The sequence below is a fragment of the Symphalangus syndactylus genome, chromosome X, assembly GCF_028878055.3.
Source record: "Symphalangus syndactylus isolate Jambi chromosome X, NHGRI_mSymSyn1-v2.1_pri, whole genome shotgun sequence".
Classification (NCBI taxonomy): domain Eukaryota; kingdom Metazoa; phylum Chordata; class Mammalia; order Primates; family Hylobatidae; genus Symphalangus; species Symphalangus syndactylus.
In genome coordinates, this window is record NC_072447.2 from 30,991,270 (window position 1) to 31,012,495 (window position 21,226).

A 21,226-nucleotide genomic window follows, 5' to 3' on the forward strand; every position below is an offset into this window, starting at 1 on the left:
GTGCGTCAGGGGATTTTGTTCCTGCACTGGCGTTCTTTCTCATCCCAGCCCCGGCCCCTGCTGAGTCATTTTTGTCACCTGCAGGGGTCCCAGGGCGACCCCACCCCAAGCTGGCGGAGCTGGAGAGAGCAGGGCTGAACTATCCTGGGCCTGCTTACCTGAGCCCTGCTCAGGAACTTCGTAGCCCCTGAGCGGAGGAGGAGAAAGCTGGCTGCAAGGCCAAAAGGGGGATAGAGAGAACAAAATGAGGGCCAGGAGCGGAGGGGACGGAGTTGGGGGAGGCGACCAAGGTGCTTGCGTGCAAAGGGAACCGAAATGTACGTCCAGCTCCGAAAGAGGCTCCTCTTGCAAAAGCACCCCCGGAACATTTGCTGCCTTGATGCCTTTCCAAGTGCCTTCGTGCTCAGATGCTATCTTGCAGATGCCGCTGTCATGCCCACTTTTCTGACCGGGACGCAAACCCAGACGTTAGTCAGTGGCAGAACCAGTCACATTCCCTTCTGTAGATATTTACTGTCTTGTTTCCGATACAATACAGTTCATTATTATAACGCCCTCCCCCCATTCCGGGTCAAGGAATCTTGTTAGTGCCTAAGGCTGAGGGGGTGGCTAGAGAGGGAAGAGAGTTGGAAGGGTGTTTAAGTAATACAGCCCTCATATTCTAGGACGTTAGTTGGCGAGATTTTTTCTAAAAGGACCGAGATAGTAAATATTTTAGGCTTTGGGGGCAACTGCTCGACTCTGTCGCGTTGCAGCGCAAAGCAGCCATGGAAAATATGGATACATTTGGCTGTGTTCCAATAAAACTACAGACACTAAAATCGTTTTCACGGGTCACAAAATCTTTTGATTTTTTTTTTCTACCACTTGAAAAGGGAAAAACCATTCTCAGCTCGAGGGTCATACAAAAACGTGGTGGGTTAGGTTTAGTCGGAGGACTGTAGTTTGCCCACCTTGTTCTAGAATAATTGTACCTTATGGCTCTGCTTCAAAGAGAACCTCGTGTGCAAGCAAGAGGCGGCTTGGGAGATGATTTGTGTCCCTTTAATGCAGTGTACTCATTTCTGACAAGTAGACATGATTTCCAAAACCTATTAAAAGAAATGTTTAAAGGACTGAAAGAAAAGAAATCTTCCCAGACGACTTGGCTTTAAAATCTTGATATTGTTTACCTCAGTGAGGGTCAGAGAAGGAAATATGGAACAAATATTTTGGGAATTTCTGAGAATATTCACACGCTATCATGCATTTAATCCGAAAGTATCATGTACAGCATATTTCATTAGTTTTGCGTTTTTGTTGTTGTTAAATTGAATCTGTCAATTCTATTTAATTTTTTTGGCCTTTTTTCCATCAACTACTTTTTTTACATTAAAAAAAGTGGTATGTTTTCTCTCTTGGATTGCTTAACTGTTGGGTTTGTTTTGCCTTTCTCCCCAACCTCCTAGCTCTGGTCCTAATCTTTTCTGGCACTTTTCTGGGGTTGTTCTTTTTGTCTCTCCTGTGCTCAGCTAATAGAGTAAGGCACAAACAGGTGCACACACACAAGGAAGGGATGAATTTTATTTCATTTTTTCGAAAATGCAAATTCTAAATGGACTTCATGATTGCGCTTAGTCACAACTTGAAGTTTGAAAAACACTACACTATGATTTTTAAATTTCTATTTCTTTCTTTCTTTCTTTTTTTTTTTGAGAGAGGCTCTCATTCTGTCACCCAGGCTGGAGTGCAGTGGCACGAACACAGCTCACTGCAGTGTCAACCTCCTGGGCTCACACCTCAGCCTCCCGAGTAGCTGGGACCACAGACACAGGCCACCATTCCCAGATTTTGTTTTGTTTTTAGTAGAGACAGGGTTTCACCGTGTTGCCCAGGCTGGTCTCCAACTCCTGAGCTCAAGGATCTGCCCACCTTGGCCTCTCAAAGTGCTGGGATTACAGGCATGAGCCACCGTGCTGGGCCTAGTTTTTAAACCTTTAGCTGTTCCCGACTACCCTTTATAAAATAGCAACATACCCTCATCCACCCCCACAGGTAATCACCTCCTATCCCCTTTACTCTATTTTCTGTTTTTTTCACAGCGATTATCGCTTATCGCCATCTGACAGATGTTTGTCCACAGGCTTTTTCTTGCACACTAGAATGTAAATTAGAGGGTAGGATTCTTGTTTTGTTGTGCCCTCAGCACCTGGACCGGTGCTTACCAGATGAGGAAGCTGAGCCAGAGTGGTGAGGTTTCTTGCCAAGGTGACATAGCTAGTGAGTGTTGGAGTTGGAATTTGAATTTAATCAGTCTTATATTAAGACAGCAAAAGTGATCCTATGGATAGAATAAACTATTTACTAAAAGGAATCAGAGACATAATACCCAGACATACCTGCAGAGTGATTCCATGTTCATTAGCAACTGTGGTTCACTAGGTTGGGGGCAAAAAAGTTTTAGCCATTTAAAAAAATTTTTGAAGTACCTACTGTGAGCCAAGCAGTGTTCTGGAAACTGCAACTAGCTGGATGAACAAGACATACAGAGACCCGGCTCTTTTATACTCTCCTTTATTGTTTGTTTTTCTTATTACAAAAACAAAGCTTGTTACAGGAAGATCTGAAAATTATACAAGCAAAAGAGGAGCATAAGGGATACCAATTTTGTTTCTGGCCAAATTGTTTTCATCCAGTCATTATTAGGAGCAGAAGAAAATACACTAAAATATTAATAGCCATTGTCTCTTGATACTAGTATATTGTTATTTTATTCTTCATATATTGCCCTATTTTAAAATTTTTTCCACTGGATGCATACCGCTCATATAAATAGAAAAAAACGCATGCATTTTAGAAAAAAAATGTCAGAGGAGTAATACAAATGAAGAGTTGTCTTAATGTAATAAAATTCTAAGAAATTTCTTTTAAAATATTGTTTAATGCAGTTGTGTGAGAGAGAGTTGAAGGAAAATTATTTTAATAGAAAATACACTGTTCTTTGAACTTGTACTTTGTTTGTATTGACTATTGTGATATTTTATTAGGAAAAGTGAAGTAACTGCTTTATACTTACAAATGTGTTAATGTAACCTTTGTGGGGTGTCCCTCTGGATTTCTAAAAGACCAACCTACCCTGTTGCTAGCTGTTGAGGCTAAGCCACTTGAGCTCTGCATTGGGGACAGTGAATAAAGGAAATGACCTAGACCAGAATCACTGAGGCTTAGACTTAGAATCACTGGGGCATGGTAAATAAATATTTGTCAAATGGAAAATAATGAACAAGAAACTCCTCTTAGGCTTATCCCAATCCATAAGCAGCAATGAGAAAGCTTCGCATGTAAACCTTCTTTTTTAAATTTTATTTTTAACGGACATCACAATCGTATAAACTTATGGGGTACAATGTGATGTTTTGATATATGTTTACATCGTGAGATGATTAAATCAAGCTAGTTAACAAATTCATCACTTCTCATAGTTAACATTTTTTGTGGTGAAAACACTTAAAATATACTCTCAGCAATTTTAAAATATATAACACATTACTATTTATTATAGTCACCATTCTGTAGAATAGATCACTAAAGCTTATTTCTCCTAACTGTAGAATCTTCTTGTAGACACATAGCCCTGAGTGTTTCACTCCAAGCACAATGTTCTTTTATTCAAAATTTTCATATACAATGCATTCTTATTTACCACTGAAGACCTCTTCTGAAATTCATTATAGTGTACGTTTGTTGTAATTTCTGGCCACCATCCATTTTTCCTTCTCCAGGAAACAGCATGCTAGATTTCTTTTGAGTGAACTACTCTTCCTTAATCAGTTACAGTTTGGGAGGACTATCCATCAGGATGTCCCACTCTCCACCAGCTAAAAGGTAGGGTGCCCGACCCCAGTGGGCAACACCCTTCTTGGAATGTGAGTTCTGTAGATTCATGCTGGTGAAACACCTGGAGGTGCAAGTCCATTGATTCCTGCTTCCTGGATCTCTGGAATGGCTCTGGTTCCTACCCTTTCCAAGTTGGCTCTTTTGATTCTGTGAGCTCTTACGTAGCTTTTCAATTAGCAATAATCGCGCCTCGGATAAACCTCATTGGCTACGATACTGCCACTGTGCAAAGCTCCTATGTAGCTTTTATAGATTTCCTTTTTCCTTAAGTTAGCCTGTGTCCATTTGTTGCCTACCATCAAAGAAATCTGATATTTGCATAAACCTACCTCCTTCTCTCTCCAAGTCCTGAATTTAACCACAGGTTATCCTGAATGAGGAACATGACATTTGTAGCTGGAGAGGACACAGACACAATACTAAAAAATTCGCAAAATTGTGCTTGCAATTGTATAAGAAAGATACAACACTCTGGAAAGCAAAAGCTATGCTAAGTATTTCACATAGAGCTGATTCAATACAGAGAATTGGGTACATACCAGCTGCCTCACCTGCTGGCTGGCACTCCCCACAGTCATTGCTCCAACAACTGAGAAGAGTAGTACTCGGCTGAGACTCAGATCACCAAGGAAGGTGTGGCTGGTTGGTGCTGGCAGCTGTGTGGTATGGTGATGCTGGGAAGGCTGAAAGAAAGTGGAGGCCAGAGCCATGTGTGTTGGGCGGCTGTTGATAGGAGTTGGCAGCAAGAAGACCCTTCTCACCCCTTCCAATCTCCCATCAGAACCTTCCATTGACAGAACCTAACAGGAAGGCAACCAGCAAGGGAGTTTGGGAAAAGCAGTTTGCAGTGCCAGCCCTAGCATCACAAACAAAGTGAAAGGGGGTTAGCTTAGCACTAAGAGAAGGCAGGCAAATAACCACAACAAAACCATGCTTCACTTTTAAGAGGATCAGTAATGGTTTTTGAAAATAGAATTCCCTAGTAAATTGGAAATTTGCAATATAACTGTGGCTGAATGTAAATTACTTCATTATTGTACTATACTGAAAGACCTAAGGGCACTAATTTCAAATCTGTAACATGTTCTCTGGCCCTCAGTGACGGCATATGGATATATCGGTCGGAAAATTTGCCTTCCAATACATATTTATGAGGTACAGGAGGTACAGCAAGATTGTTTAGTTTGATTATTACAAAGAGGAAACTGGCACTGATGTAAAGCTATTATAGCCATCAAAAGGTCTGTAATTGTAAGGTCACTTACAAATTCCTATTGAGAATTGCTTTTCAAAATAGGTTAGAAGAAAAATCAGAGACATTAATTATATTGTTGAAAAAATACTTCACAATCTCTAAAGGGAAATTATACATGCTTCAAATGTACAGATCTATTAAGCCAACAGATTTTTTTCAGAAAGTTTGCAAACTTACTGCTCATCTGAGATTAATCGATAGAGGGGAAAATTATTGTACTAGTAGAATACAAAATGTTAGATGAAAATGCATCTGTGAATGTTCACAGCAGCTTTACTTGTAATAGCTAAAAACTGAAATCAGCCCAGATGTCCTTCAACTAGTGAATGGTTAAACAAACCGTGGTACATACATATCATCAATGTACCAATAAAAAGGAAGAAACTATTGATACAAACAATAACTTGGATGAAGCTCCAGGGAATTAGGCTGAGTGAAAAAAGCCAATCTCAAAAGGTTACATACTATATAATTCCATTCATATTACATTTTTGAAATAAAAATCAGGACAGATTAGTTTTACCAGGGGATAGGGTTGGGGGGTGGTGTATAGGAAGGTAAGTATGGTTATAAAAGGGCAAAATGAAGAATCCTTGCGCTTGTGTAGTGTTGGAACTGTTCAGTATCTTGACTTTGGTGGTACATACACGAACCTACAATTTTGGGTGATAAAATTATATAGTACTTTACACACACACACATATACAAGGACAAGTAAAACTGGGAGAATCTACATCAGATGAGTGGATTGACTATCCTGGTTGAGATCTTATACTATTCTTTTGCAAGATGTTACCTTTGTGGGAAACTGGGCAAAGTGTACAGGGGATCTTTCTATATTATTTCTTACAACTGTGTGTGAATCTACAATTATCTCAAAAATTGTAATTAAAAATTATGAATGGTGTGCAGACCGCATGTTCTCACTCATAGGTGGGAATTGAACAATGAGAACACATGGACACAGGGAGGGGACCATCATAAACCAGGGCCTGTTGGGGGGTGGTGGGCTGGGGGAGGGATAGTGTTAGGAGAAATACCTAATATAAATGACGAATTGATGGGTGCAGCAAACCAACATGGCACATGTATGCATATGTAACAAACCTACACGTTGTGCACATGTGCCCTAGAACTTAAAGTATAATAAAAAAATAAAAAATAAATGGTGTGCAGAAAAAAATAAAAAAACCTTAATGATGCTTTCAGTACTGTTCCATTTATCAACTGAAATAAAGGCAACAGTTCCTGTATGTGTGGAGTGGTTCTTTAAAAAGCTTTAAAATTATAGACAATTTTAAACACACAAAAGAAAACAGAATAGTGGAATGAACTATCTATGTACATACCATCCAGCTGCAATAGTTATCAGCTCATAGTCGAATGTGTTTCATCTCTCTCCCCAATCCACCCTTCCCATCTCTTATTATTCTGATGCAAATATTACATATCACACTGTTTCATCTGCAAGTATTTCTCTATGCATCTCTAAAAGATAAGGACTTTTCAAAAAATTCAAAATAACTACAATACATTCTCATATGTAAAAAACTAACAATAATTCCTTGATGTCAATATCCAGATAGTATTTGCATTTCCTGCTTGTGTGTATTTTAGCTTTATGGAGGTATAATGTATGTACAATACACTGCACCCATATAAAGTATACAATTCAACGGGTTTTGACAGATGTAAACACCCATGAAACCACAACTACAATTAAAAAAAAAAAAAACAGAACATTTCAATCACACCCAGAAGTTTCCTTGTGCCCCTTCCTCCGTCAGTGACCACTGAGCAACCACGGATCTGGCTGCTGCCACCACGGATGAGTTTGCAGAGACCGTGATTTTGGAAAAAAAAACCTACTTAAATGGTACATAATTTTATAAAAATTAGAAGGATGTTTAGAGAATGAAGAAAGATGTGTATATATTTTTGTCTGGTATATTTCAATAGTGAGCCCCAAGGCAGAAAGCAAGTTAAATTTGGAATACTCCAATAGTAGCAGCCCTTACTCAGCACTTTTTGGGGGCTTACTATGTGCCAGATATTTTACTTATATTATCTAATCTGTCTCCTGATAACCTTACAATTATTATTAATCATGTTATTATCATCAAACCCATTGTACAGTTGAGTATACTGAGGCCAAGAGAGGTTAAGTAACTTGCCCATGATCTCACAGATTGCAACTGAAAATGTTTAGATAAAAAAACAGATCGTCTGACTCCAGAGACAATTCCCTTAAACACTGAGCTGTAGTCAGTTTATCAGCAAAAAGAACTGATACGAAAATAACACCTCGAGGTGTTGCTAAAAAGTCTTACCTCTCTTTGACAAAGGAGCAGAGGCAATTAATGGACAAAGGATAATCCTTTTAACGAATGGTGCTGGAATAACTGGACATCCACATAAAAAAAAAAAAATTGAAGCCAGACATAGGCCTTACACCTTTCACAAAAATTAACTCAAAATGGATCAGGGACCTAAATGTAAAATGGAAAACTACAAAACTCCTAAAAGATAATATAAGAGAAAATCTAGATGACTTTGGGATTGGTGATCACTGCTTAGACACAACACCCAAAGTATGATCTACCAAAAAGAAAAATTGATAAATTGAGCTCTATGAAAACTTAAAACTGCTCTGCAAAAGACATTGTTAAGAGAACAAAAAGATAAGCCATAGAGAAAATATTTGCAAAACATTTATCTGATAATGACTGGTATCCAAAACATATAAGCGATTCTTAAACACAACCTTAAGAAAACAAACAGCTCAATTTAAAAACGCAAAAGATCTGAACTGACACCTCACCAAAGAAGATCTACAGATGGCAAATAAGCATATGAAAAGATGCTCCACATCATATGCCATTACAAAAATGCAAATTAAAACAAGAAGATACCATTACACATATATTAAAATGGCTAAAATCTATGGAACAGCAAAAAGATCAGTGCTTGTCAGAGATTCAGGAGCGGGGAGGGAGGGATGAATAGATGAGATTTTCAGGACAGTAAAACTATTCTGTATGGTTCTGTAATGGTGGATACATGTCATTATATCTTTGTCAAAAGCCGTATAATGTACAACACAAAGACTGAACCCTAATGTAAACTATGGACTTTGGTTAATAATAATGCATCTATATTGGCAGATTAATGATAACAAATATGCCATATTAATGCAAGATTAACATGTGTGAAATTAAAGTAACAGAGATTAACATGGGTGAATGAACATGGGAAACTGTATTGATGGGAACTGTACTTTCAGCTCATGTAAACTTAAACTGCTCACAAAAATAGTCTATTAATTTAAAAAGCCTTATCTTCTCTAAGACTCATTTTCCTCATCTCTGAAGTGAGGAGTTGGACTAGATCTCAGAATGAAATCCTGTATTTATAAGTAGAGATAAATTGTTTTTTTATCCCCTTACATTTCCAAAAGAGTTCACTTTATTATTTTTCCCTCTCTCTGCCATGTGGCTTTCAATGATTGCATTGATAGATCAGCCAAGCTGGCATCACTTGGCTGTGGGTGTTCCGGCAAAGAATAGGCTCACACAGAGGATTCAAAAGTTTTCTTTATCAAGTCTTTTTGGTGATCTTTTAAATAAAACTTTGGAGGAAAACGTGTTTCTCAGGTCTAGCAAATGTTTTCTGTTTCTTAGTTTGAAGGTCATTTTGTGTATTCATCTATAATTTAGCTTCAGCGACCTTGAAAATATGATCATTTCAAGTTAGAGTAAATATTCAAATTTTGGGGGAAATCCTTTCTTTTTTTTTCTTTTCTTTTCTTTCTTTTTTTTTTTTTTTATATAAAGTCTCGCTCTGTCACCCAGGCTGGAATGCAATGATGTGACCACAGCTCGTTGTAGACTTGACCTCTGGGACACAAGCAATCCTCCCTGGACTATAGGTAAATGCCACCACACCTGGCTAATTTTTGCATGTTCTGTAGAGACATGGTCTCTCTATATTCCAGGCTGGTCTCAAACTCCTGGGTTTAAACCATCCTCCCACCTGGGATCCTCCCATGTGGGGATCACAGGAGTGAGCCACTGCACCCGGCCAGGAAATCTTAATTATCCTATGATTTTAGTGAAATCCTTTGTTAACCATGCCGTGTAGCCAAATATCACAGTAATTTAGTCTTAAATGAACATAAAGATTTATATAGTAGTGTAAATTGGTCACATAGACTTTATTGTTTCATCCTGGCATTAAATTAAAAGACATTCAAGAGCATCATGGCCATATGAACTCTGCCATTCTAACTTCTTGCTGAAGGGAGGTACAACATTTATATAAGCCACCATGCCCCATTCTCCCTACTGGCAGTCATAAGTGTTTGGTCATGTTTAATGAGTCAAACTGAGTGAAGAATGAGGTATTAGAGAACTAGATTTAAAAAAATCAGCAATCATCATAATGTATATCATAATGTTATTTAAGTTGTAAATTTATAAATGCACTGTGGATGATTCCTATTGAATCGTTTATTTTATTTTATTTTATTTTTTTGTGAGACGGAGTCTCATTCTGTTGCCCAGGCTTCCCAGGTTCAAGTGATTCTCTTGCCTCAGCCTCCCAAGTAGCTGGAACTATAGGTGCCTGCCACCATGCCTGGTGTTTTTTTTTTTTTTTTTTTGAGACTGAGTCTCACTCTGTAGCCCAGGCTGGAGTGCAGTGGCACTATCTCAGCTCACTGCAACCTCCGCCTCCCGGGTTCAAGCGATTCTCCTGCCTCAGCCTCCTGAGTAGCTGAGACTACAGGTGCGTGCCACCATACCTTGCTAATTTTTTTGTATTGTTAGTAGAGACAGGATTTCACTGTGTTAGCCAGGATGGTCTCGATCTCCTGACCTCGTGATCCGCCCGCCTCAGCCTCCCAAAGTGCTGGGATTACAGGCGTGAGCCATTGCACCAGCCCATGTTATCATTTAATTCCTAAGGAGTCAGGGTAATTTGAGTTGATGGACCTTAAATTTACATTAAATAGTATTTTGTTGTTCTGGGGGTAACTTAAATTTACATTAAATAGGTGTTGTTTTTCTGGGGGTAGCTGTTAACACTAAGTATTTTTGCTTATGTTATATTAATTATTCTTTTCTAGTCAAGAAAGAAGAGACTTGCCCCATCCACCACTTTACTACCATTATAGAAAGGAATGTTAAATATGTATATTTAGATTGCTTACAGCAGTGGCTTTTACATTTTTCTTGGCTGTAACCTATAGTTACGCATACATTTTTCATCTATATGTCTATCTCATCTATCTGTCTGATACTGAAACATTTTTTTCAAAAAATAGTACTTATTTTTTTTATGTATAATATACTCTGATATGATCTGTTTTGTTCTATTTCATTTTAAAAAGTGCTGCTCATGACCCTCTAATTTGATTCCACGATTGGGCCAAGACCAGCAGCTCGAAAAATGTGGCTTGGAGAGCTCCAGATAAAATGTGCAGTGAATAGACAAAATTATCACATGTAATGATAAAAATGCACTAAAAGAAGGTTTTTACCATTTCACTTCTGAATAAATGTAAAAATTTAAAACTAACATACCATACACTATTTCTGGGGAGTAGGATTGAGAGATAAATCCTTTTAATTTTAGCTTCAAAATTGTTTGAAAAAGTAATTTTCACGTAGAACTTTTATAGTAAAAAAAATCTAACATGACATAGTTATTTACCCCAACGAGCTGATGTCGTACTTTCTAAAAGTAATGTTTTATAAAAAAATAGTAAAAAATTGGGCGTAACAGGAACGTGGAATTATAGGGTATTAGTTGCATAAATTGTAGATTATTCATGGGATGTACTATGGAATCATCATAAATGATTATGTAAGGTCTAGCTCAGTGGTTCTCAACCAGGGATAATTTTGCCTCCCAGGGGACATTTGCCAATGTCTGGACACATTTTTGGTTGTCGTAACTTGGAGAGGGGGATGCTTCTGGCATCTAGTGGGTAGAGGCCAGGAATGCTGCTAAACATCTTCCAATGTACAAGACAGCCCCCACGACAAAGAATAATCCCCAAATATCAATAATGCTGAGACCAAGAAACCCTAGTCTAGCTAAAAGGCTATATCTATATTTACCTCATTTTGCAAAGCTGTAAGTAATCTTTTTGGTACATGTACGCCCAGAAAAAAAGAAGCTTTCTACCTGGGAAACCAGACCACCTTGTGTCTTGTAATTGTTTAATAAATATTTGTTGAATTATTACATAAGAAAGAAGATGAACTCTGTAATTACTGAAATGGAAAGATGTCCACAATATATTTAACTGAAAAGCAAGCAGGTTATGAAACAGTATAACTGATCTACAGATTTAACGCAATCCCTAACTCAATTAAATTCTTTGCAGAAATTGATAAGCTGATCCTCAAATTCATATGAAAATCAAGGGATCTGGAAAGGCCAAAACAATCTTGAACAAAGCTGGAGGACTCACACTTCCCTAGATCAAGACTTACTACATGCTACAATGATCAACACAGTGTGGTACTGGTGTAAGGACACACATATATATTAATGGGAGTCCACCAACTGACAAATGGGTAAATGCATTGTGTCTACACAAAGAAATATTACTTGGCAATAAAAAGAAATGAAGTCCTGATACATGCTACAACATGGATAAACCTTGAAAACATCATACTAAATGAAAGAAGCCAGACACACAAAAAAATATTGTATGGTTTGTTTGTTTATTTATTTATTTATTTATTTATTTATTTGACAGAGTCTCGCTCTGTCGCCCAGGCTGGAGTGCAGTGGTGTGATCTTGGCTCACTGCAACCTCCGCCTCCCGGGTTTAAGCAATACTCCTGCCTCAGCCTCCCATGTAGCTGGTTTTACAGATGTGCGCCACCACGCCCAGCTAATTTTTTTTTTTTTTTTTTGTATTTTTAGTAGAGTTTCACCATGTTGGTCAGGATGGTCTTGAACTCCTGACCTCAGGTGATCCGCCCACCTCGGCCTCCCAAAGTACTGGATTACAGGAGTGAGCCACCTCGCCCGGCCGTATGGTTCCATTTATATGAAATGGCCAGAATAGACAAACCCATCAATACACAAAATAGATTAGTGATTACCTAACGTTGGAAGGTTTGGGGGAAAATGAGGAGTGATTGCTAATTTGTCCGCTTTCTTTTAGGAGGTATGAAAATGTTCTGTAATTAGACTGTGAATGTACTAAAAGCTAGTCACTTGTATGCTTTAATTGGGTGAATTGTATAGTATGTGATTACATCTCAATAAAGCTAATTTTTTAAAAAAGAAGAGCCAACACGATGTGTCTCTGTGCCCCAGAATGTAGTGGGCTCAGATAAATGTGGAACGTTAGCGGGTCAGTGTGTACCTGGTTTCCAAAAACATTCTTTGTGAAACTCTTGATTGATGAGTTGCAGCTGCACGAGAAGGGATGTGACTTGGCACTTGCTCCCAGACAGGGACAATGCACCGAACACAGTGTACACACGTAGGTGCCCATTTGAAGGGGTAGCTGTTCTGAGTTGAAGAACTGCACCAGGTTCAACCCAATTCTTGTACTGTGCATGTCCTGCGTGGGGGAGGGACCCGGAAGCTGTGCCAGACCTCAGGAGGCAGCTGCTGTTTGGCCACGTGCATTGCTCACTGAATATCTCTTAAAGCTAAGTAAACCAGCGTAGGGGGAAATTATGTGTAGTATAACCGTATATTTAGCTGTATTAGTGATTTTATCTGGGTGACAGGATTTTGAGTGATCTTTATTTTCTTTGTATTTCTCTGTGTTTACTGATTTTGTGTGTGTGTGGAAATATTAATATATTGTCTTCAGAAAAATCTGTACAAAGAGGTTTAGCTCTCCCTCCGCCCCGCCCCTCCCCAGCACCAGAGGTGTTACTGGTGAGGCTGAAATCCCAGGCAGAAGAGTCAGCGGCCGCCCAGGTCCCTCATGTTTTGTGCATCCTGTGGCGAGGGTGCTTGGGGACCCGCAGAACTCAGGCGGGGACTGCTTCGCGGGAAGCCCCACCCCGCCTCCACGGTTCTTCATTTCTAATGCGCACGCGTGAGAACAGCCTTGCATGGGTGGTAGGTCGGGCATAAACTCTTGGGCTCGGGCTCCATGCAGGCTAAGCTCTGGTGCCAGCTGTGTGGGGGAGTGCCCGGAAGGGCCAGGTGCCCGGCACCCAGAAACAGGAGTCCCCTTCATCCAGTGGGAAGTGGAGTCTCAGTCTAGTCCTCCCAGTCCCCACAGGAGGAGCCACAGTTTCCAGCTTGTTTGTTGCCAGGTGCCACTGAGAGAGCGCCTGGGATCATTCATCGAATAATCCTGCCCGTCTCTCCGCACTTTTAAACAGCTATATAGTACCAACCTTTGTTTAAACAGAGAATGTCTTTATCCCACAAGGGTAGGTAGTCCAGGAAATACCGAGATACAGGAATAACAGGATTACGTGATCAAACCTTCTCAAACAGATTTTCCTTAGTAGTCTCTAGAGCATTCAAAATGCATATTCTGTTTTATGTCACTTTTCTTTCTAGTAGTCAGATTACTGAAGATTTCTAAGCTATCCCTTTTATAAATGTGCTGCTTTATCAGCTAAACGCAGACTAGTTTCCACCTCTAGCCACGGGAGGGCGCACAAATCAAGTGACGTTTGGTATAACATGTTTTGGGACCTCCTTGCTTGGGTTGAGGAAAAAAACGGGCATTGTGGTCCTCTCATGAAAGTAGAGCAGCACTATCCAATGGAACTTTCTGCAATGATGGAAATGTCCAATATCTGTGTTGTCTAGCACGTCAGCCACTAGCCACAAGCGGATATGTGGCTAAAATGAGTGAATAAATGAAATTTTAATTTTGGTTCATTTAACTATACATTTATTTTTATTTTTACTTTATTTTATTTTTTGAGACAGGGTCTTGCTCTGTCACCCAGGCTGGAGTGCAGTGGCGAAAGTACGGCTCACTACAACCTCAACCTCCTGGGCTCAAGTAATTATCCCACCTCAGCCTCCCAAGTAGCTGGGACTACAGGCCTGTGCTGCCGTGCATGGCTAATTTTAAATTTTTTTATAGAGACAGGGTCTCTGTATGTTTCTCAGGCTGATCTCGCACAACCATCTCGGCCTCCCAAAGCACTGGGATTACAAGCGTGAGCCACCGCACCTGGCTAATTAAAAATTTAAATAGCCACACATGGCTACTGGCTACTATATTGGAGAAGAGCATTAGACTGTGTAGGAATATTGATTTTTCTGAATGGCTTTACGAAGTTGGCATTTAAACGACTTTGAATCTAACAACAATACCTTAAGGGTAAAGAAAACTAACACTGATGTTCCCACCATTGGCCAGCTTCTGTGCCAGGCAGACTTATATTCCCATCTCATTTAACCTTTGCTATGCCCCTCAGTGAAGGATATTAGTATGCTCATTTGATGAAGATGCAGCAGACCTAGAGAGATGAAGTAACTGGTTCAAAGTCATCAAGAAAGTCACTGAGCTAGATAAATGCATCTAACATTCATTGAGAACCTACAATATGCCAATAAATATTTCAGCAAGGCACTATTACAGACACTGGAAATCTGTAATCGAAACCAATGCTAGGCTGGGTACGGTGGCTCATGCCTGTAATCCCAGCACTCTGGGAGGCCGAGGTGGGCGGATCACCTGAGGTCAGGAGTTCAAGATCAGCCTGGCCAACATGGTGAAACCCTGTCTCTACTAAAAAAAAAAAAAAAAAACCAACCCAGAAATCAGCCGGGCATGGTGGCGGGTGCCTGTAATCCCAGCTTCTGGGGAGGCTGAGGCAGGAGAATCACTTGAACCCGGGAGGTGGAGGTTGCAGTGAGCTGAGATCATGCCGCTGCACTCCAGCCTGGAAGGCAGAGTGAGACCCAATGCTGGATATGGGAAGCTTTTTAGCAGATGCTGTCATTTTGTCCTATATAGCATTTTTTGATTTATCAGAGGACAATCCGTACATTTTAGCACATTGTATTCTCAGAGGTAAAAAGTACTTCCACACTAGCCCCTTATTGCTGTCTCTGATGTATGAAATTCTCTAATCACTGTGAGCTCTGATCAAGGCAGGGAGATAATTGCATTTCATTTCCAACTCTGTCACTAACTAGGCCTATCCCCTTAAGTAGATGGTTTGCTCTTCTGGATCTATAATTTCCTCGTTTCTCAAACAAGGTTTTTAGCCCAGGAGAGATCCGAAGGTTATTTCAGATTTCACTGATTATGAGACTCATTCTCTTTTTCCCCCACATTTTAACATCTCCGAATTAACGTTTCATCTGAAATACATCATAGTATAGTTGGCAACATTTTTTTCTTAGTTTTATATATAAAATAATGGTGTATCTTATAATCATGGCACCTTAAATTAGACGAAATATGATCTGTGTAATTTAATAACGTCATTGAAAATATGTACCTTCATATTTATTTTAATATATCTTCAAAGTCCCCCAGAAACAAAGACAATGACCTTTTATTGTGATTCTAAATCCAATTTAGAATATTAAATTACATATGTTATAATCAGAGCTTCCCCAAGTAACCACGCAACACACAAACTCAAAAATCTCCACTGTAGGCTGAGTGTGGTGGCTCACACCTGTAATCCCAGCACTTTGGGAGGCCAAGGTGGGCAGATAATTTGAGGCCAGGAGTTCCAGACCAGGCTGGCCAACATGGAGAAACCCCATCTCTACTAAAAATACAGAGATTTGCCAGGTGTGGTGGCATGCACCTGTGATCCCAGCTATTCGGGAGGCTGAGACAGGAGAATCGCCTGAACCTGTGAAGCAGAGGTTGTAGTGAGCCAAGATCACGCCACTGCTCTCCAGCCTGGGCGACAGAGCAAGACTCTGTCTCCAAAAAAAAAAAAAAAAAACTTCACTGCAGTACGCTCCCATGTAGAATGGAAGATCAGCAGGACTCATCTTAGACAAAGTTGGGGGATGGGTACAATTTTGTTTCTCTTGAGTTTCCCATCCTTTTTCTTTATTTCTCTCCTTCAGGTACTCAAAGCTTTTAAGCAACTCCTCTGTGATGCTTTCTACCCTTTCTTCCCTCCCTAACCCCCATCTCTATCAGCTACACTTGAGAGTCAATTCATTCCAGGGATATTTTCTCACGAAGATTTGTGACCAAGGGAATCACCTGGTATTATATCAGTGATGTGTTGGTATATGTTTAATAACCGGCTCTCTGGTGGTGGGGGAAGGCCTGATTTGCAGCACTTGCCAATTTCTATGGTATAAATACCCCTGCAGTGGCTGATTTCAAGCTACCGATCTGACGTCAGTCACCTCATAAAATTCCTGAAAACTTCACAATGAGCTCTCATGAGCCAGTATGACCCTTCTTCAACACATCACTGCTTGGTACAGACCTGATTATTCCATTCTTCTGCCAGAATCCTGTGATGGTTTCTGATTGGCTCCAGAGTGGATTCCAGTTTCTCCAGCTTGATATTTAAGAGCAGAAGATGATCTCACGGGTGCTGAAGCTTATGCAGTTTGGGGGCCCTCTTTAAGAACAATAATACGAACTTCATAGTACAACATTAGATACAAAAGTGAATAATTATTTGGAATGAGAAATCACGGCACATTACAAATGTGCTGACAGATACCAGAAACATCACAAAATCTGGAAAAATCACATAATATGCTTGGAAGAACTTTCCCCAGACTTGCTTCTGGCTTTGTGCATTTTAAGCCTTTTTTTTGAGACAGAGTCTCACTCTGTCACTCAGACTGGAGTGCAGTGGCGCGATCTCAGCTCACTGCAACCTCTGCCTCCCAGGTTCAAGCAATTCTCCTGCCTCAGCCTCTTGAATAACTGGGATTACAGGCACACACCACCAAGCCTGGCTAAGTTTTGTAGTTTTAGTAGAGACGGGGTTTCACCATGTTGGCCAGGCTGGTTTCAAACTCCTGACCTCAGGTGATCTGCCCACCTTGGCCTCCCAAAGTGCTGGGATTACAGGCATGAGCCACTGCACCTGACCATAAGCCTCGTTTTTTGTCTACTACCCACATCTGGTGCCAGGTGCCCTGAGACATGATCATATTGTGATATGTCCTCTGGCGGTGGGGTGTAGGAGTTTTCCTGAGAGCTATTCTTTATTTGGATGGCTAATCAATGACTTAATCATTCATGGAAATGACCGTCAAACATGTATGTTTCTCTAAACCCTAGCCAAATATATCTCCAACTCAACTTCCCCTAGCTAGATCCCCAAAATGCCTGTAGCCACTCTAATGTCACTGAGCATAGTGGAAAGTGTATTAGTCAGGGGTCGATCTGACAAGCAGAACTGCCATGAGAGATCTAGAATAACGGATTTATTATAGGGATTCGATCCTATGCCACTGTGGGGTCTGGGGGAAGAGTATGTGTAAGCTGTCACCTCCATGTTTATTGTTGAGCTTGAAGTTGCTGTAGGTCAGCCAGACCAGCATTTAGGAAGGAGAGCTGCATGTGGATAACAATTGGAATGCTTAGGGACAAAGTGGAACACGTGTCCAACCTCTCACCACCTCTTGTCATGGTATCATGTGTGGCCTGCACGAGAAGCTGGTACTCTTTGCCATGCAACTACACATGCATTTGACCCAGGCTTTGGAGTCCCTGAAGGAGCTTTCCAGTGTCGCCTAAGTGAGGGATCAGATCAGTGACACTGCCTGCAAGCTGCCACAGTGCCTACCCCCACACCCTAGACTAACCTTCAGAGCTTCAAAAATATGCCCGCTGGTGTACATCTACCCTCCACATCGCCCGCAGAATGACTCTAGTGGCCAGTGCTAACCTGGAACCACATAGAGCTGAGAACTCTGGGAAAAAGCTCCAGCTTAGCACTATGCTCTGTGCATATATTGAGATGGCGGGTAAGTTGGAATGGAGACAGTGTTTCTAACTGATTGCAGCTTAAGCATTTTGCTTTTGCAAATTTATTTTATTTTATTTTATTTTATTTTATTTTATTTTAGAGACAGGGTCTCACTCTGTCACCCAGGCTGGAATGCAGTAGTGCAATCTCGCCTCACTGCAGCCTCAATCTCCTGAGCTCAAGCGATGCTCCCGCTTCAGCCTCCCAAGTAGGTGGGACTACAGGTGCGTGCCACCATGCCCAGCTAATTTTTGTATTTTTTATAGAGATGGAGTTTCACTATGTTGCTCAGGCTGGTTTCGAACACTTAGGCTCAAGTGAGCCTCCAGCCTTGGCCTCCCATAGTGCTGGGATTACAGGCATGAGCTACCGAACTTAGCCTACTTTTGCAAATTTAAACACATGGCCATGTGCACATTGCTAGGACCTTTCCTTAAGCTTCATTATCTTCATGGTAAATCCATCGTGTCAGACAACCAATAAAATCTAGTTCCAACCTACCTCTCAATCTTATCTGATCTCCCTTCCCTTCGTTTTCTCTCTCTATCTCTCTCTGTCTCAGTCTCTCTCTCTCTCACACACACACACATACACACACACACACACACAAAGACACACACATTTACTGAGCTCTTATGCACCAGGCATGTTCTAGGCTTTGGGAATCCAGAAGTGAGCAAGACACAAAACTTCCTCGCCTCATGGAGTTTGCATTCTAGTGGGATGTCGAAGACGAAGCAAAGAACCCCATTTTGCCTGTTGGCTGCTTGTAAGTGCCCTGGAGAAAAGTAAAGCAAAGAAGGGAGGTAGGGAGGTAGCAGGGAGGATTTTGCGGGGGTTGGTCAGAGAAGGTCTTGCTGAGAAGGTTGAGCAGAAATCTGAAGGAGGAGAGGGAGGGAGCCACATGGCTATCTGGGGACACAATGTCCCAGGCCCAGGGATATAGCGCAAAGTTCCCGAGGCAGGGGAGGCGAGGCGAGGTAGGTGGGCTTGTTCTGTTCTTGCAGGGCTGGAGCAGAGCAGCTCTGTACTGCAAGGTCACTGAGCTATGGCAATCAGTGGGCGAAGAGGTCAGCAAGCTGGGTGTGGGTGGCTCAGGCAGGGCCCTGTGAGCCATTAGCCTTTCCTTCCAAGTGCAACTTAGAGTTTGAAAGGATCACTTGGCTTTCTATGCTGAGACAGACTGTAAGGGGACAAGGATGGACTTAGGGGCCCCAGTTAGGAGGCCTTCACAGTCATCCCAACCACTACTCTCTGCTCCGAGTTTGCCCAGCAGACCCTGCCCTGTCCTGCTTGCTTTGCTTTTGTTATTTGCCCCACTTGCCTAGATTACTCTTCCTGCTTTCTCTTTTCATCTCATTTATGCCAAATTTGATGTCTTGATTTGATTTAAATTCCCTGTTAAAATTTTGATAGCATAATTTTATTTTTGCAAGACTTCCTCCTGAACCTGATAAGAGACTGTAGGTGAACTGATTACGTGACAAGGTGTCTTTAAAAAGGGAGACTAGGATCTCCCCAACAGGGCCTGGAGTACTGCTTACATCCCTAAGCCTCACTCACCTCAGCCTAGCCTGGAACCTGCAGGTAGATCCCCACAGATTACATCACAAAGGGAAATTAGTAACATTATCATGATAACCTGACAGACACTAGACAGCATCTTAGCCAAGTGATCAAAGCAAACATCACCAGCAATCGGGCAAGTTGACGTCATGAACCTTCTGATGTGGTTCCCCGAGAAGAACACATCATCTCTTATGTGGCATCCCCATCCAAAAATGTATAACTTGGTCGGGCGCGGTGGCTCACGCCTGTAATCCCAGCACTTTGGGAGGCCGAGGCGGGCAGATCACTTTAGGTCAGGAGTTCCAGACCAGACTGACCAACATGATGAAACCCTGTCTCTTCTAAAAATACAAAAAATTAGCCAGGCGTGGGTGCGGGTGCCTGTAATCCCAGCTACTGGAGAGGCTGAGGCATGAGAATCGCTTGAGCCCAGGAGGCAGAGGTTGTAGTTAGCCGTTATCGTGCCACTGCACTCCAGCCTGGGCGACAGAGAGAGGCGAGACTCTGCCTAAAAAAAAAAACGTGCCAGCCTGGCCAACATGGCGAAACCCCGTCTCTACTAAAAATACAGACATTAGCCGGGTATGGTGGCGGCTGTCTGTAATCCCAGTTACTCAGGAGGCTGAGGCAGGAGAATGGCTTGAACCTGGGAGGTGGAGACTGCAGTGAGCCGAGATGGTGCCACTGCACTCCAGCTAAGCGACAGAGCGAGACTCCGTCTCAAAAAAAAAAAAAAAAAAGAAGTGCAGCTCAATCTGCTCTTGAGAAAACATCACACAAACCCAGACTGAAAGATTTTCTGCAACATATTAACAGAACCATTTCAGATGAAAGGAGATCGAAGAGCCATGACATGATATATGCCATGTGTACTTGTGGATTAGATCCTGGACTGGGAGAAAGTGCTAGAAAGGACATTATTGATTCAATTAAAAATTTTGAATATGAGCTGTAGATTGGATAATAGTGCTATAGCACCATTAAATTTCCAAATTCTTGTGATTGAACTGTGATTATGTAAGAGAATGTTCTTGTTTTTGGGACGTACGCTCGGAAGTATTTAGGGGGTAAAGGGACATGATAAACTTACTCTCTTATAAATCAAAACTATTTATAGCTATCTACACTGCAAGTTTGAAATTATTTCACAATAAAAACTTTTTCCAAAAAGTGACTACAATTTTAAAATTCTAGATGAAGGGACTGGAGATTAGAATCTTTCTTTATAACAGGCACCTCCTTTGGTTCTGAAATAACCATGAGTGTTATCAAATAATCATCTCTCTGCAACAACAGAGAGGTTCAATAATTAATTTTTTGATAGCTTTGAACTTGCAGTTTTCATTTGCATCTTAAGTCCACTAGTTCTTTTGAAGTGGGCAATTAATAAGGTTCAAACAGTTATAAGTTTAAATGTCTGACCAACCTGCTTATCTTTAATTGTTTGAGAAGACCAGAATGCTCAAGGAAAAATTACTTTATGTAAAAATAGCACGTTATTAATAAGTGAAGGAACTCCGTATACAGGCATACATTTTTTCTTTTTAAAAATATGTTATGTATTTATTTATTTATTTTAGCTATCTCCTACCAAAAGGAA

At 40.9% G+C, this 21,226-nt stretch overlaps 1 pseudogene; it reads right to left on the reverse strand.

The window, feature by feature from the left end:
• Nucleotides 1–4,037: 4,037 nt before the first annotated feature.
• LOC129476494 (uncharacterized) lies at nt 4,038–4,110 on the reverse strand (annotated as a pseudogene).
• Nucleotides 4,111–21,226: the final 17,116 nt, after the last annotated feature.